Here is an 18,808-nt window from a genome sequence, read left to right as displayed (position 1 = left end):
CTCAGTGTATTTATACCTGTTTTCTCTGTTTGTCTGTTGCCAGTTCATTTTGTTTGTCAAATTTACCAGCATTTTCAAATCAAATCAAATTTTATTTGTCACATACACATGGTTAGCAGATGTTAATGCGAGTGTAGCGAAATGCTTGTGCTTCTAGTTCCGACAATGCAGTAATAACCAACAAGTAATCGAACTAACAATTCCAAAACTACTGTCTTATACACAGTGTAAGGGGATAAAGAATATGTACATAAAGATATATGAATGAGTGATGGTACAGAGCAGCATAGGCAAGATACAGTAGATGGTATCGAGTGCAGTATATACATATGAGATGAGTATGTAAACAAAGTGGCATAGTTAAAGTGGCTAGTGATACATGTATTACATAAGGATGCAGTAGATGATATAGAGTACAGTATATACGTATACATATGCGATGAATAATGTAGGGTATGTAAACATTATATTAGGTAGCATTGTTTAAAGTGGCTAGTGATATATTTTACATCATTTCCCATCAATTCCCATTATTAAAGTGGCTGGAGTTGAGTCAGTGTGTTGGCAGCAGCCACTCAATGTTAGTGGTGGCTGTTTACCAGCATTTACCAGCATTTTCACCTTGCTCCTGTCTGGTTCTAGTTCCTGTTTTCTAGTTTTCCCGTTTTTTTTTACCTTTCTGCCTGCCCTGACCCTGACCCTGCCTTTCTGTACCTTGTCACACCACATTGGATTATTGACCTCTGCCTTACCTGACCCCGAGACTGCCTGCTGTTCTGTACCTTGTCACACCACATTGGATTATTAACCTCTGCCTTACCTGACCCCGAGACTGCCTGCTGTTCTGTACCTTGTCACACCACATTGGATTATTAACCTCTGCCTTACCTGACCCCGAGACTGCCTGCTGTTCTGTACCTTGTCACACCACATTGGATTATTAACCTCTGCCTTACCTGACCCCGAGACTGCCTGCTGTTCTGTACCTTAGGGACTCTGATCTGGATTACTGACCCCTGCCTGCCCTTGATCTGTCGTTTTGCCTGCCCCCTGTTCTAGTAATAAACTTGTGTTACTTCAATACTGTATGCTTCTGGGTCTTCTCCTAAAATGTGATATACTGCTTACAGGGTAAAGGCGTCAGCAGGCTTCAGTTTGGCTGGCGCCTAGCTGAACTCGGCTAGCCGAACTGAACAAAAAAATCGGCAACAGTACTGTTGGTCCATTTTGAGATGCCGTAACCAGTATACACCTCCTCAAAATAGTCAGATTTGTTCTAAGATACTGTAACTCAAGAAATCTGTCATTAATTTTGACATTTTTTCAGAGGAGATCTTAGTCATGCAATTGTCCATCTAAAGATGTTTGGTGCAGTATTTCTCAATGAAAACTCTTGCATGAAAATGAGTCATCTCTCGTTGAATGACAACAAAGACTTTATTGAAAAATCCCTACTGTTGACCAATCATGGACGAAGGGGCGTAGACTTCGGCTCAAAACTTCTGCTTTGCATCCAGAAAAATGTTGTGCCTGAACAGCCTAAAAAACCTTCACCAATGTCCAAAACAAACAACGTCACAAAATGTCATCATAATATAAGCACAAACTCTTCCGAACTGTTTTGGCTGGGAAGCATGCGGACGCCTTAAGAAAACCAAGTAATTTTATTGTTTGGGTGAACTACCCTTTAAAAGTGAAATCTCTGTATCAGAGTCTCCATACAGACAATGTTAGTGAGTTTGTGTGTCCTCTTAAACAGTGACAGTAATGTTATTGTGTTGGCATCCATCAACCAGTGATATCTGTGTTTCAGTGATATACATGTGTATAGCTTGTTCTTGGTCACAGCCTCCTGCTCTCCAGCTGGAAGTCTGCTTTTTGTTTCTGTTTCTCCATCATTGTCTCCAGCTCTGTAGATTTGCGGACGTCCTAATAGAAATGGAGAGAGAGACCGAGAAAGAAAGGAAGAAATACAGTCTGTTAAGGCGCTAGTAGTTACTTTGCTAACATTAGGGAGCTAGTAGTTACTTTGCTAACATTAGGGAGCTAGTAGTTACTTTGCTAACATTAAGGAGCTAGTAGTTACTTTGCTAACGTTAAGAAGCTAGTAGTTACTTTGCTAACATTAGGGAGCTAGTAGAGTTACTTTGCTAACATTAAGGAGCTAGTAGTTACTTTGCTAACATTAAGGAGCTAGTAGTTACTTTGCTAACGTTAAGAAGCTAGTAGTTACTTTGCTAACATTAGGGAGCTAGTAGTTACTTGCTAACATTAGGGAGCTAGTAGTTACTTTGCTAACATTAAGGAGCTAGTAGTTACTTTGCTAACATTAGGGAGCTAGTAGTTACTTTGCTAACATTAGGGAGCTAGTAGTTACTTTGCTAACATTAGGGAGCTAGTAGTTACTTTGCTAACATTAAGGAGCTAGTAGTTACTTTGCTAACATTAAGGAGCTAGTAGTTACTTTGCTAACATTAGGGAGCTAGTAGTTACTTTGCTAACTTAAGGAGCTAGTAGTTACTTTGCTAACATTAAGGAGCTAGTAGTTACTTTGCTAACGTTAAGAAGCTAGTAGTTACTTTGCTAACATTAGGGAGCTAGTAGAGTTACTTTGCTAACATTAGGGAGCTAGTAGTTACTTTGCTAACATTAGGGAGCTAGTAGTTACTTTGCTAACATTAGGGAGCTAGTAGTTACTTTGCTAACATTAGGGAGCTAGTAGTTACTTTGCTAACATTAAGAAGCTAGTAGTTACTTTGCTAACATTAGGGAGCTAGTAGTTACTTTGCTAACATTAGGGAGCTAGTAGTTACTTTGCTAACATTAAGGAGCTAGTAGTTACTTTGCTAACATTAAGGAGCTAGTAGTTACTTTGCTAACGTTAAGAAGCTAGTAGTTACTTTGCTAACATTAGGGAGCTAGTAGTTACTTTGCTAACATTAGGGAGCTAGTAGTTACTTTGCTAACATTAGGGAGCTAGTAGTTACTTTGCTAACATTAGGGAGCTAGTAGTTACTTTGCTAACATTAAGGAGCTAGTAGTTACTTTGCTAACATTAGGGAGCTAGTAGTTACTTTGCTAACATTAGGGAACTAGTAGTTACTTTGCTAACATTAGGGAGCTAGTAGAGTTATTTTGCTGACATTAAGGAGCTAGTAGAGTTACTTTGCTAACGTTAAGAAGCTAGTAGAGTTACTTTGCTGACGTTAAGAAGCTAGTAGAGTTACTTTGCTAACGTTAAGAAGCTAGTAGAGTTACTTTTCTAACGTTAAGAAGCTAGTAGAGTTACTTTGCTAACGTTAAGAAGCTAGTAGAGTTACTTTGCTGACATTAAGGAGCTAGTAGAGTTACTTTGCTGACATTAAGGAGCTAGTAGAGTTACTTTGCTGACATTAAGGAGCTAGTAGAGTTACTTTGCTAACGTTAAGAAGCTAGTAGAGTTACTTTGCTAACGTTAAGAAGCTAGTAGAGTTACTTTGCTGACGTTAAGAAGCTAGTAGAGTTACTTTGCTAACGTTAAGAAGCTAGTAGAGTTACTTTTCTAACGTTAAGAAGCTAGTAAAGTTACTTTGCTAACGTTAAGAAGCTAGTAGAGTTACTTTGCTGACATTAAGGAGCTAGTAGAGTTACTTTGCTGACATTAAGGAGCTAGTAGAGTTACTTTGCTGACATTAAGGAGCTAGTAGAGTTACTTTGCTGACATTAAGGAGCTAGTAGAGTTACTTTGCTAACGTTAAGAAGCTAGTCTGTAGCAAAGCACAGTAATGAAAGGTCAAGTCACTACTGGTTGGTCGGATTATAAAATGTGAGTGAACTACTCTCACTTCCAGTGAGACAGTATGTGCTGTGATATTGTAGTGAACTCAGGGGGAAGCCCAGACTGGGACTCCAACCCAAGTCCAGCCAACACCTAGCAACCTCGTCAAGAGGTTCAGACCACTTGGCGTAACGGTCATTACCCCCTTCCTTCTGGAGAGTGTATCCCCACGCTTTACCAAGTCCCTCATGTGTACACACCTCTCCGATGGAGGTGCTTTCCTTGAGTCATCCCCCTTCTGACATGTAGTCCTGGCCACAGTGTAGCAAATTCAGGGGTAGCCCAAACCGGGACTCTAACCCTGGTCCAGTGACTGTCAAGCTAACACCCTAACCATTACACCAAGAGGTCTGAACCTCTTGAGGAAGTCTCTAGGTGTTGGATTAAGGTTCTACAATATATTGGTTAGATTCCAAAATGGAAAATGACTCACTTCACTCCCTTCAATAAATAAAACAGAAAGTATAGTCCGTTTAGCATAACTTGACATTTTAAACAACCTTGTCCATCCAACAATATATTGTATGAGATTCATGTGTTACACATCTAACACCAGTCCGTCATTAGAAGTATTAATTCATCTACACCCAGAAACTCCCAGAGACTCCCAGTCACACTGAATAGGAAAGAGGAGAGAGAAGGAGGGAGGGAAGAGGAGAGAGATGAAGAGGAGAGAGGGGAGAAGGAGGGAGGGAAGAGGAGAGAGAGGAGGAGGGAGGGAAGAGGAGAGAGATGAAGAGGAGAGAGGGGAGAAGGAGGGAGAGAAGAGGAGTGAAAGGAGAAGGAGGGAGGGAAGAGGAGAGAGGGGAGAAGGAGGGAGGGAAGAGGGGTGAGAGGAAAAGGAGAGAGGAGTGAGGGAAGAGGGGTGAGAGGAGAAGGAGGGAGGGAAGAGGAGAGAGAGGAGAAGGAGGGAGGGAAGAAGAGAGAGAGGAAAAGGAGAGAGGAGTGAGGGAAGAGGAGAGAGGAGAAGGAGGGAGGGAAGAAGAGAGAGAGGAAAAGGAGAGAGGAGTGAGGGAAGAGGGGTGAGAGGAGAAGGAGGGAGGGAAGAGGAGAGAGGAGAAGGAGGGAGGGAAGAAGAGAGAGAGGAAAAGGAGAGAGGAGTGAGGGAAGAGGAGAGAGGAGAAGGAGGGAGGGAAGAGGAGAGAGAGGAGAAGGAGGGAGGGAAGAAGAGAGAGAGGAAAAGGAGAGAGGAGTGAGGGAAGAGGAGAGAGGAGAAGGAGGGAGGGAAGAGGAGAGAGAGGAGAAGGAGGGAGGGAAGAGGAGAGAGGAGAAGGAGGGAGGGAAGAGGAGAGAGAGGAGAAGGAGGGAGGGAAGAAGAGAGAGAGGAGAAGGAGAGAGGAATGAGGGAAGAGGAGATAGGAGAAGGAGGGAGGGAAGAGGAGAGAGAGGAGAAGGAGGGAGGGAAGAGGAGAGAGGAGAAGGAGGGAGGGAAGAGGAGAGAGGAGAAGGAGGGAGGGAAGAGGAGAGAGAGGAGAAGGAGGGAGGGAAGAGGAGAGAGAGGAGAGAAGGAGGGAGAGAAGAGGAGAGAGAGCGGGAGAGAAGGAGGGAGAGAAAAAAGCATGGGAACCAAGGACCTATCTATAATGTGAGAGTTGTGTCAACCAGAAGAGAAGGAAACAGAGGGAAATTAGAAATAAGAGGATTACTGAGGAAGTGATGTGTTTTGATACAACACTATAAGAGTTGTGATGAGAATGGGGTTGCCAGTGTATGAGGCTGCCAGTGTATGAGGCTGCCAGTCAATAGTGTTGCCAGTCAATGGGGTTGCCAGTCAATGGGGTTGCGAGTTAATAGGGTTGTTTGTACCTCCAGTAAAGCCTTCTGCACCATCATCTGGCTGTACACTCTGGCACCCTCCTCTGGTGAAAACATACGCAGGTCCTCTTTACTCAGGGCGAAGAGCTCAGCACCAGTGAGTCTCCCCAGCAGTGTTACTGTCCTGAATGGAGAGAGAGATAAGAAACAGTAAGGTGGTCAGAAGTGTTACTGTCCTGAATGGAGAGAGAGATAAGGGACAGTAAGGGGGTCAGAAGTGTTACTGTCCTGAATGGAAAGAGAGATAAGGGACAGTAAGGTGGTCAGAAGTGTTACTGTCCTGAATGGAGAGAGAGATATGGGACAATAAGGTGGTCAGACGTGTTACTGTCCTGAATGGAGAGAGAGATATGGGACAGTAAGGGGGTCAGAAGTGTTACTGTCCTGAATGGAAAGAGAGATAAGGGACAGTAAGGTGGTCAGAAGTGTTACTGTCCTGAATGGAGAGAGAGATATGGGACAGTAAGGTGGTCAGAAGTGTTACTGTCCTGAATGGAGAGAGATAAGGGACAGTACGGTGGTCAGAAGTGTTACTGTCCTGAATAGAGAGAGAGATATGGGACAGTAAGGTGGTCAGAAGTGTTACTGTCCTGAATGGAGAGAGAGATATGGGACAGTAAGGGGGTCAGAAGTGTTACTGTCCTGAATGGAGAGAGCGATGGGACAGTAAGGTAAGGTGGTCTTTATTATGGCCATGCTAGAAAGGATAGACGTGTGACAGAAGTATAGTGTATATCAAGTATACTGTAATAGACTGAACTAGCTCTACTACACCCACTCACGGCTCAGTGAAGCCCTTCCCTCTCAGCCAGCCCTCTACCTCCGCAGGAGGGGAGTGGTAGTCCAGGGGGGCCGAGGTGTCTGTGGTGCGGGGGATCACTAGGGGACGGATGGAGCCCGCCCTGCCGTTGGCCAGCCGCTGGAGGAGCTCATCGTTCACCATAAAGCCTGTGTACAGGGGTCACACACACATTTAATGTCAGTTAAGAATGTGCACATACTGTGTACACACACTGTTACAAGCATGTTCTCACTTATAAACATGTATTCTATCACACACACACAACTACACACGCACATGCACACACACACACACACATTGACTACACATTGACTACACAGCTTTAGGGCTAGACATTACATTGACTACATTGACTTGGACTATACAGCTTTAGGGCTAGACATTACATTGACTACATAGACTTGGACTATACAGCTTTAGGGCTAGACATTACATTGACTACATAGACTTGGACTACACAGCTTTAGGGTTAGACATTACATTGACTACATAGACTTGGACTACACAGCTTTAGGGCTAGACATTACATTGACTACATAGACTTGGACTATACAGCTTTAGGGCTAGACATTACATTGACTACATAGACTTGGACTACACAGCTTTAGGGTTAGACATTACATTGACTACATAGACTTGGACTACACAGCTTTAGGGCTAGACATTACATTGACTACATAGACTTGGACTATACAGCTTTAGGGCTAGACATTACATTGACTACATAGACTTGGACTACACAGCTTTAGGGTTAGACATTACATTGACTACATAGACTTGGACTACACAGCTTTAGGGCTAGACATTACATTGACTACATAGACTTGGTCTACACAGCTTTAGGGTTAGACATTACATTGACTACATAGACTTGGACTACACAGCTTTAGGGCTAGACATTACATTGACTACATAGACTTGGACTACACAGCTTTAGGGCTAGACATTACATTGACTACATTGACTTGGACTACACAGCTTTAGGGCTAGACATTACATTGACTACATAGACTTGGACTACACAGCTTTAGGGTTAGACATTACATTGACTACATAGACTTGGACTACACAGCTTTAGGGCTAGACATTACATTGACTACATAGACTTGGACTATACAGCTTTAGGGCTAGACATTACATTGACTACATAGACTTGGACTACACAGCTTTAGGGTTAGACATTACATTGACTACATAGACTTGGACTACACAGCTTTAGGGCTAGACATTACATTGACTACATAGACTTGGACTATACAGCTTTAGGGCTAGACATTACATTGACTACATAGACTTGGACTACACAGCTTTAGGGTCAGACATTACATTGACTACATAGACTTGGACTACACAGCTTTAGGGTTAGACATTACATTGACTACATAGACTTGGACTACACAGCTTTAGGGCTAGACATTACATTGACTACATAGACTTGGACTATACAGATTTAGGGCTAGACATTACATTGACTACATAGACTTGGACTACACAGCTTTAGGGTTAGACATTACATTGACTACATAGACTTGGACTACACAGCTTTAGGGCTAGACATTACATTGACTACATAGACTTGGACTACACAGCTTTAGGGTTAGACATTACATTGACTACATAGACTTGGACTACACAGCTTTAGGGCTAGACATTACATTGACTACATAGACTTGGACTATACAGCTTTAGGGCTAGACATTACATTGACTACATAGACTTGGACTACACAGCTTTAGGGTTAGACATTACATTGACTACATAGACTTGGACTACACAGCTTTAGGGTTAGACATTACATTGACTACATAGACTTGGACTACACAGCTTTAGGGCTAGACATTACATTGACTACATAGACTTGGACTATACAACTTTAGGGCTAGACATTACATTGACTACATAGACTTGGACTACACAGCTTTAGGGTTAGACATTACATTGACTACATAGACTTGGACTACACAGCTTTAGGGCTAGACATTACATTGACTACATAGACTTGGACTACACAGCTTTAGGGTTAGACATTACATTGACTACATAGACTTGGACTACACAGCTTTAGGGCTAGACATTACATTGACTACATAGACTTGGACTACACAGCTTTAGGGCTAGACATTACATTGACTACATTGACATGGACTACACAGCTTTAGGGCTAGACATTACATTGACTACATAGACTTGGACTACACAGCTTTAGAGTTAGACATTACATTGACTACATTGTAGTCATTTAACCCATTTTATCCAGAGGGATCTAGAATGGGTGGATATTATCAGGAGGCTTAGCAACATGATACAGAACATGCAGGTATAACACAACCACTAAACCTTTAGAAGTAGCCAGCCGGTCTGCAGTGCTATGAACAGAAAACACAGTGTCTGATAAGAGTAGTGCTATTCTGAATCCCAAATGGCACCCTATTCCCTATATAGTGTACTATTTCTGGTATTGAATTGTAAAAAAAAAAAAAAGAGTAGTGCACTACATAGGGAATAGGATTGTTAAAACAGCCACCCATTCAGATTTAGTATTTCTCTATACACCCCTAGTTTGTCCCTTTATTTAGAATGCCTGACAGCTCATCAGTCAATCACCCCTAACTTTCTACCCAATCAGAGGCCTTCTCTTCCACCTGTTAGTTGTAAGTCCCGCCTCCAGCCAGTGAGTTGCAGGGATGGAAAGTTTGGCTCTTTTTACTGACTCGGATCTTTCAGACTCGTTCAGTCAAAAGAACAAATGTTTCGACTCATTAGGTTCATTTGAGTCAGTAATGCCCAGAGCGTGCAGGACCCCCTACCGGCGAACAATGAACTGAAAACTCAAAAAAAGTAATGATTCTATAAGCCTCTCATTCACATGTTGTTCACCATAAGGGGCTTATTGGAGCTGTGTGACTGAGACATGTCAAAGGTTTAAAACATCTATGTTTATTGATTGCTAAACATACAAATAAAAACATTCTTGATATATTTGAAACGAGGTCTACTTGTGGCCGCAACCGGACTAGATTGTGAACGACTCTTGGACTAGATTGTGAACGACTCTTGGACTAGATTGTGAACGACTCTTGGACTAGATTGTGAATGACTCTTGGACTAGATTGTGAACGACTCTTGGACTAGATTGAGAACGACTCTTGGACTAGATTGTGAATGACTCTTGGACTAGATTGTGAACGACTCTTGGACTAGATTGTGAACGACTCTTGGACTAGATTGTGAACGACTCTTGGACTAGATTGTGAATGACTCTTGGACTAGATTGTGAACGACTCTTGGACTAGATTGTGAACGACTCTTGGACTAGATTGTGAATGACTCTTGGACTAGATTGTGAACGACTCTTGGACTAGATTGTGAACGAATCTTGGACTAGATTGAGAACGACTCTTGGACTAGATTGAGAACGACTTGACTGCCATGAGGGTGATCAGCACAATGTGGTTCGTGAAATGCAGCCCCTAAATGATTCATTCTCCAGTTCGGGTTTGTTGAGCAGAGGCTGTGTATGTTTTGGTTTTACTAAGGTAGGTCCATCATACCATTCAATAATCATTGAGTTGGCTTCATTTTTGCACCATGTGATCAATGATCAGTTCTAAACATGTCTTTTTCTTCTCTATGCTCATGATTTATTTCCCCAAGGACATGATGACAGACAGTTGGTGGTCGGAATACATCTCTGGAGCCGCTGAGCCAGAGGGGCGTGTATTAATCCTGCTGTAGGACTCATTGAGGCCAGTACTAGCAGGTCAAACAGACGACTAAAATAAAAGAGTCACAAAAAAGAAAAATCGTGACTCTCGAGTCAGTAAAAGTGGTCGTTGAAAAAGAACTAATCGTTATTCAACCTGCACATAAATAGTGAGGTGAAGACAGAGAGCAGATAGTTTGTGAGTTCTCCTCAGAAGTATCAAGATGAGTTCCAAGTTATTCAACCTGCACATAAATAGTGAGGTGAAGACAGAGAACAGAGAGTTTGTGAGTTCTCCTCAGAAGTATCAAGACGAGTTCCAAGTTATTCAACCTGCACATAAATAGTGAGGTGAAGACAGAGAACAGAGAGTTTGTGAGTTCTCCTCAGAAGTATCAAGACGAGTTCCAAGTTATTCAACCTGCACATAAATAGTGAGGTGAAGACAGAGAACAGATAGTTTGTGAGTTCTCCTCAGAAGTATCAAGACAAGTTCCAAGTTATTCAACCTGCACATAAATAGTGAGGTGAAGACAGAGAACAGAGAGTTTGTGAGTTCTCCTCAGAAGTATCAAGACGAGTTCCAAGTTATTCAACCTGCACATAAATAGTGAGGTGAAGACAGAGAACAGAGAGTTTGTGAGTTCTCCTCAGAAGTATCAAGACGAGTTCCAAGTTATTCAACCTGCACATAAATAGTGAGGTGAAGACAGAGAACAGAGAGTTTGTGAGTTCTCCTCAGAAGTATCAAGACGAGTTCCAAGTTATTCAACCTGCACATAAATAGTGAGGTGAAGACAGAGAGCAGATAGTTTGTGAGTTCTCCTCAGACGTATCAAGACAAGTTCCAAGTTGCACCATGTTTAGCTGTATTTGTGCTGCAGAAAACAAGTGAGGATTACCAGTACATGGTGTCTATGACATGCTGTCTGTCAGGGGACAAAGTCATGTGGTACCTTTGTAGTGTGTATGAGATAATCATCATTGCTAGCTAAGTAGCCAGTTAGTATAGACTACAGCTAGCCAGGCTAACTAGATACCTTTTTATGTGTCATGAGTATTTCAGTTACTTTATGTCTATAAGACAGTCATATCTTTGTAACAGCAGTTACATTATGTCTATAAGACATACATATATCAGTTATAGTGTTTACATTATGTCTATAAGACAGTCATATCTTAGTTATAGTGTTTACATTATGTCTATAAGACAGACATATATCAGTTATAGTGTTTACATTATGTCTATAAGACAGACATATATCAGTTATAGTGTTTACATTATGTCTATAAGACAGTCATATCTTTATTATAGTGGTTACTTTATGTCTATAAGACAGACATATCTTTATTATAGTGGTTACTTTATGTCTATAAGACAGACATATCTTTATTATAGTGGTTACTTTATGTCTATAAGACAGACATATCTTTATTATAGTGGTTACTTTATGTCTATAAGACAGACATATCTTTATTATAGTAGTTACTTTATGTCTATAAGACAGTCATATCTTTATTATAGTGGTTACTTTATGTCTATAAGACAGTCATATATTAGTTATAGTAGTTACTTTATGTCTATAAGACAGACATATCTTTATTATAGTGGTTACTTTATGTCTATAAGACAGTCATATCTTTATTATAGTGGTTACTTTATGTCTATAAGACAGACATATCTTTATTATAGTGGTTACTTTATGTCTATAAGACAGACATATCTTTATTATAGTGGTTACTTTATGTCTATAAGACAGACATATCTTTATTATAGTGGTTACTTTATGTCTATGAGACAGACATATCTTTATTATAGTGGTTACTTTATGTCTATAAGACAGACATATCTTTATTATAGTGGTTACATTATGTCTGTAAGACAGTCATGTCTTTGTTACAGCAGTTACATTCTATGCAGAGTTAGTGTTATACTGTACAGCCTCCTCACTACTGCAGCAGCTTATTAGTTATGTATAGCATGTTGAGTTGGGTTAGTGAGCTATGAAGAGCTAACATGGCTGTCATAGAATGTTGTAGTGTCATGTAAATGAAGAGTTAACATGGCTGTCATAGAATGTTGTAGTGTCATGTAAATGAAGAGTTAACATGGCTGTCATAGAATGTTGTAGTGTCATGTAAATGAAGAGTTAACATGGCTGTCATAGAATGTTGTAGTGTCATGTAAATGAAGAGTTAACATGGCTGTCATAGAATGTTCTAGTGTCATGTAAATGAAGAGTTAACATGGCTGTCATAGAATGTTGTAGTGTCATGTAAATGAAGGGCTAACATGGCTGTCATAGAATGTTGTAGTGTCATGTAAATGAAGAGCTAACATGGCTGTCATAGAATGTTGTAGTGTCATGTAAATGAAGAGTTAACATGGCTGTCATAGAATGTTGTAGTGTCATGTAGTGTCATGTAAATGAAGAGTTAACATGGCTGTCATAGAATGTTGTAGTCATGTAAATGAAGAGTTAACATGGCTGTCATAGAATGTTGTAGTGTCATGTAAATGAAGAGTTAACATGGCTGTCATAGAATGTTGTAGTGTCATGTAAATGAAGAGTTAACATGGCTGTCATAGAATGTTGTAGTGTCATGTAAATGAAGAGTTAACATGGCTGTCATAGAATGTTGTAGTGTCATGTAAATGAAGAGTTAACATGGCTGTCATAGAATGTTGTAGCGTCATGTAAATGCATCATAATGCAGAAACCTCATTGGCTAAACTATTTAAATACATGGAGGAAAGTGTGCCAACGGTCAGAGGGAGGAATGTGTACCTGGAGGGTGGTGGTGACACTGACCACTATAGACCACCAAACCACAGGCTTACCTTTGTCTCTGTCGCCCCCTGTCATGGTGGAGGGGGACATGCTGTGAGGACGCCGGGGCACGGCGGGGAGGTTGGCCCCTTCTCGGCTGGAGGGGGTGTAGGAGAAGTGCCTTGCAGGGTCAGAGGGCACCTTCTATCAAACAGAGACACGAACACACAGGGTAACTCAGATGAGTCGGTGAGTATGTGTCTATTAAGCCCAGTTCAGATAAAACAGCCGAGACGGTTTTATGCCATTTTAGAACGAAATTAGCTTGATCTGTTGTAGTTTTAGAACGTCTCATGTTGTCTGCTGTAGTTTCCAAGATTCAACACCTCAAATCTTAGCTAAAGATGAAACGGATCCGTTTAGCCAATCTGAAAACAGTGTGCTGACATTCTGTGTTTAGCCAAGCAGCTAGCTAGCTAACCAAGCAGACCACTAGCTAGCTAACCAAGCAGACCACTAGCTAGCTTGCTGATATTTATCTGACAAGTCACAAAGTGTGTAATTTGTATTTTTTTATTTTATTGAACCTTTATTTAACTAGGCAAGTCAGTTAACAAATTCTTATTTTCAATGACGGCCTAGGAACAGTGGGTTAACTGCCTGTTCAGGGGCAGAACGACAGATTTGTACCTTGTCAGCTCAGGGATTTGAACATGGTTGCTAGTCCAATACTCTAACCACTAGGCTACCCTACTTGTTTGCTACAACAAGTGGGGACTTTGTATCAAAGTTGTATCACATCATTGTAAAGAGGCACCGTGGAAACGGTGTCAACCGTGTGTGTGTGTGTGTGTGTGTGTGTGTGTCTGTGTCTCTCTGTGTGTGTGTGTGTGTGTGTGTGTGTGTGTGTGTGTGTGTGTGTGTGTGTGTGTGTGTGTGTGTGTGTGTGTGTGTGTGTGTGTGTGTGTGTGTGTCTCTGTGTCTGTGTGTCTGTGTGTGTGTGTGTGTGTGTGTGTGTGTGTGTGTGTGTGTGTGTGTGTGTGTGTGTGTGTGTGTGTGTGTGTGTGTGTGTGTGTGTGTGTGTGTGTGTGTGTGCGAGCGTCCATCCATTACCTTGGACTGTCTGAGTGCCACTGGGCTATCCTATGGTTGTTGTTGAGGGCAGACAGAGGCTCCAGAATGTTGAAGGGAACAAACCCAATCTGGTCAAAGTTATTGCGGCACTTCCACCAACGATTTGACGACTCAATCACCTAAAAGAGAGAGGATTTGAATTAGGATTTTTATTTATAATATGGAATTGTGATTCACTTGTTGTTATAAATAATGTGTTCATGGCCATGTCAGATATACTGAATCAAGACAATAAAGCTCACAGAATGGAATTAATTTGTGAGATCGTTTTAAGTAAGGAGGATAATTCAATACATGTGAACTTCTGTAAATTATAGTTGAGTGACACAAGTAGACCTTATAGGCTCTGGTCAAAGGAAGCGTACTATATAGGGAGTAGGGTCTTGTTTGAGACTCAGACAGTATTTAACATGCAGTTCACACATTATTATAGTGTTGTCATGTAGTACAAACATTCTAGAATAAAAACCTCCAGAGTTTCTCCCTGCAGCACGGAGAGTTCACTGCTGTTCCTGGCAACAAAGCCGTAGCTGCAGCTGAACATTCTCTCGCCCTCAGGTGGAAGTTCACTGCCATCTCTGGAGGAGAAACAGACAGTCATAGGGTCAATCTCAGTTGTCAGACAGTCCTAGGGTCAATCTCAGTTGTCAGACAGTCCTAGGGTCAATCTCAGTTGTATCAGACAGTCCTGGGGTCAATCTCAGTTGTATCAGACAGTCCTGGGGTCAATCTCAGTTGTCAGACAGTCATAGGGTCAATCTCAGTTGTCAGACAGTCCTGGGTGTCAATCTCAGTTGTAACAGACAGTCCTAGGGTCAATCTCAGTTGTATCAGACAGTCCTAGGGTCAATCTCAGTTGTCAGACAGTCCTAGGGTCAATCTCAGTTGTATCAGACAGTCCTGCGGTCAATCTCAGTTGTAACAGACAGTCCTAGGGTCAATCTCAGTTGTAACAGACAGTCCTAGGGTCAATCTCAGTTGTCAGACAGTCATAGGGTCAATCTCAGTTGTCAGACAGTCCTGGGTGTCAATCTCAGTTGTAACAGACAGTCCTAGGGTCAATCTCAGTTGTATCAGACAGTCCTAGGGTCAATCTCAGTTGTCAGACAGTCCTAGGGTCAATCTCAGTTGTATTTCAGACAGTCCAATCTCCTCGTCAATCTCAGTTGTAACAGACAGTCCTAGGGTCAATCTCAGTTGTAACAGACAGTCCTAGGGTCAATATCAGTTCTATCAGACAGTCCTAGGGTCAATCTCAGTTGTATCAGACAGTCCTAGGGTCAATCTCAGTTGTATCAGACAGTCCTAGGGTCAATCTCAGTTGTATCAGACAGTCCTAGGGTCAATGAAACTCCCATTGTAACAGACAGTCCTAGGGTCAATCTCAACTGTATTTTTGATTCCTCAAGTCCAATCTCCTGCCAACTTCTCAGCCATATTGGTTATTAGAAGGTGTGACAGTCCCTCCCCATCTAAACCTAATTTGAGAATTAAGGAAATATGAATTTGCCACCCTTCTGCCAACTGTGTGCACTTGCCCACTCCTTATCATGGATTTAAGCATTGGCTTGGTCTAAGCATTGGCTTGGTCGTGTAAGCATTGGCTTGGTCTAAGCATTGGCTTGGTCATCTAACTTGGCTTGGTCTAAGCATTGGCTTGGTCTAAGCATTGGCTTGGTCTAAGCATTGGCAGTTTGTGTTACCTGTCATCTAACATTGGCTTGGTCTAAGCATTGGCTTGGTCTAAGCATTGGCTTAGTCATCTAACTGTGGCTTTGTGTTACCTGTCATCTAACTGTGGCTTTGGTCTAAGCATTGCCTGGAGTGAGTTTCCAACGTTGGTAAATCCATAATGGGGAATGTGTTACATGAAGAGACTGTGTGATCAGTTTAATGAAACTCCCATTGAACTGTGTGATCAGTTTGTGTTACCTGTCATCTAACTGTGTGATCAGTTTGTGTTACCTGTCATCTAACTGTGTGATCAGTTTGTGTTACCTGTCATCTAACTGTGTGATCAGTTTGTGTTACCTGTCATCTAACTGTGTGATCAGTTTGTGTTACCTGTCATCTCTCACACACAGATGTTGTTTCTTTGTAATATTGATGGTGTTTTGAAAAACAGTAGGACTGTTCATTACAGCAGGAAAAAAGAGTTAATAACATGGTTGTAATGGAAACTAGTTTTAATGACTTACTTTTTTACTATATTAATGATGTATTATTAATAATGTTATATATTATATATGAAATATATAAATAATAGAAAAGTAATAACTTTAAAAAAAAACACCCCTCTGTTTTATGGACACAGGAAGTTATTGGATCCAAGTACTCATCATAAAACTTAGTGAAAAGTGAAAGGTGCCATAATCAGTGGTGAAACTATGTTTCTCGTGAACTGTGTGAATCAGTAAACAAAAAGCATTACAGCAGTTATTGGGGAAGTCAGAAACGTACGATTCGTCAGTGTGCTGGACTGAGCTGGGTCCTTCCTCAGCCTGGTTAGGAGGGTCCTAAATTAGGGAAGGAATCAGAAGGAATGATTACATAATTACATCTAATCCATTACAATCTAAATACGATGACATACAGTTCCACTAGACAATGCTACAGTAAGTACACCTCTACACTGTACAGTTCCACTAGACAATGCTACAGGAAGTATACCTCTACACTGTACAGTTCCACTAGACAATGCTACAGGAAGTATACCTCTACACTGTACAGTTCCACTAGACAATGTACAGTAAGTATACCTCTACACTGTACAGTTCCACTAGACAATGCTACAGTAAGTATACCTCTACACTGTACAGTTCCACTAGACAATGCTACAGTAAGTATACCTCTACACTGTACAGTTCCACTAGACAATGCTACAGGAAGTATACCTCTACACTGTACAGTTCCACTAGACAATGCTACAGTAAGTATACCTCTACACTGTACAGTTCCACTAGACAATGCTACAGGAAGTATACCTCTACACTGTACAGTTCCACTAGACAATGCTACAGTAAGTATACCTCTACACTGTACAGTTCCACTAGACAATGCTACAGTAAGTATACCTCTACACTGTACAGTTCCACTAGACAATGCTACAGTAAGTATACCTCTACACTGTACAGTTCCACTAGACAATGCTACAGTAAGTATACCTCTACACTGTACAGTTCCACTAGACAATGCTACAGGAAGTATACCTCTACACTGTACAGTTCCACTAGACAATGCTACAGGAAGTATACCTCTACACTGTACAGTTCCACTAGACAATGCTACAGTAAGTATACCTCTACACTGTACAGTTCCACTAGACAATGTAAGTATACCTCTACACTGTACAGTTCCACTAGACAATGCTACAGTAAGTATACCTCTACACTGTACAGTTCCACTAGACAATGCTACAGTAAGTATACCTCTACACTGTACAGTTCCACTACTACACTGTACAGTTCCACTAGACAATGCTACAGTAACTGTATTCCACCAATGCTACACTGTACAGTTCCACTAGACAATGCTACAGTAAGTATACCTCTACACTGTACAGTTCCACTAGACAATGCTACAGTAAGTATACCTCTACACTGTACAGTTCCACTAGACAATGCTACAGTAAGTATACTAGACAATGCTACACCTGTACAGTTCCACTAGACAATGCTACAGTGGTATAACACTGTACTACAATGCTCTACACTGTACAGTTCCACTAGACAATGCTACAGTAAGTATACCTCTACACTGTACAGTTCCACTAGACAATGCTACAGGAAGTATACCTCTACACTGTACAGTTCCACTAGACAATGCTACAGTAAGTATACCTCTACACTGTACAGTTCCACTAGACAATGCTACAGTAAGTATACCTCTACACTGTACAGTTCCACTAGACAATGCTACAGTAAGTATACCTCTACACTGTACAGTTCCACTAGACAATGCTACAGGAAGTATACCTCTACACTGTACAGTTCCACTAGACAATGCTACAGAAAGTATACCTCTACACTGTACAGTACAGTACAGTACAGTAAGTATACCTCTACACTGTACAGTTCCACTAGACAATGCTACAGTAAGTATACCTCTACACTGTACAGTTCCACTAGACAATGCTACAGTAAGTATACCTCTACACTGTACAGTTCCACTAGACAATGCTACAGTAAGTATACCTCTACACTGTACAGTTCCACTAGACAATGCTACAGTAAGTATACCTCTACACTGTACAGTTCCACTAGACAATGCTACAGTAAGTATACCTCTACACTGTACAGTTCCACTAGACAATGCTACAGTAAGTATACCTCTACACTGTACAGTTCCACTAGACAATGCTACAGTAAGTATACCTCTACACTGTACAGTTCCACTAGACAATGCTACAGTAAGTATACCTCTACACTGTACAGTTCCACTAGACAATGCTACAGTAAGTACAGTTCCACTAGACAATGCTACACACTGTACAGTTCCACTAGACAATGACAGTAAGTATACCTCTACACTGTACAGTTCCACTAGACAATGCTACAGTAAGTATACCTCTACACTGTACAGTTCCACTAGACAATGCTACAGGAAGTATACCTCTACACTGTACAGTTCCACTAGACAATGCTACAGTAAGTATACCTCTACACTGTACAGTTCCACTAGACAATGCTACAGGAAGTACAGTTCCACTAGACAATGCTACAGTAAGTATACTGTACAGTTCCACTAGACAATGCTACAGTAAGTAT

At 41.2% G+C, this 18,808-nt stretch overlaps 1 pseudogene; it reads right to left on the bottom strand.

Moving 5' to 3' along the window:
- Nucleotides 1–1,398: 1,398 nt before the first annotated feature.
- On the bottom strand, nt 1,399–16,558 carry LOC135568993 (epidermal growth factor receptor kinase substrate 8-like protein 1; annotated as a pseudogene).
- Between the last annotated feature and the right edge of the window lie 2,250 nt (nt 16,559–18,808).

This window comes from Oncorhynchus nerka, unplaced genomic scaffold, assembly GCF_034236695.1.
Source record: "Oncorhynchus nerka isolate Pitt River unplaced genomic scaffold, Oner_Uvic_2.0 unplaced_scaffold_1275, whole genome shotgun sequence".
Classification (NCBI taxonomy): domain Eukaryota; kingdom Metazoa; phylum Chordata; class Actinopteri; order Salmoniformes; family Salmonidae; genus Oncorhynchus; species Oncorhynchus nerka.
The sequence above is the reverse complement of the archived record's forward strand: the minus strand, read 5'-3'. Positions and strand labels throughout refer to the sequence as shown.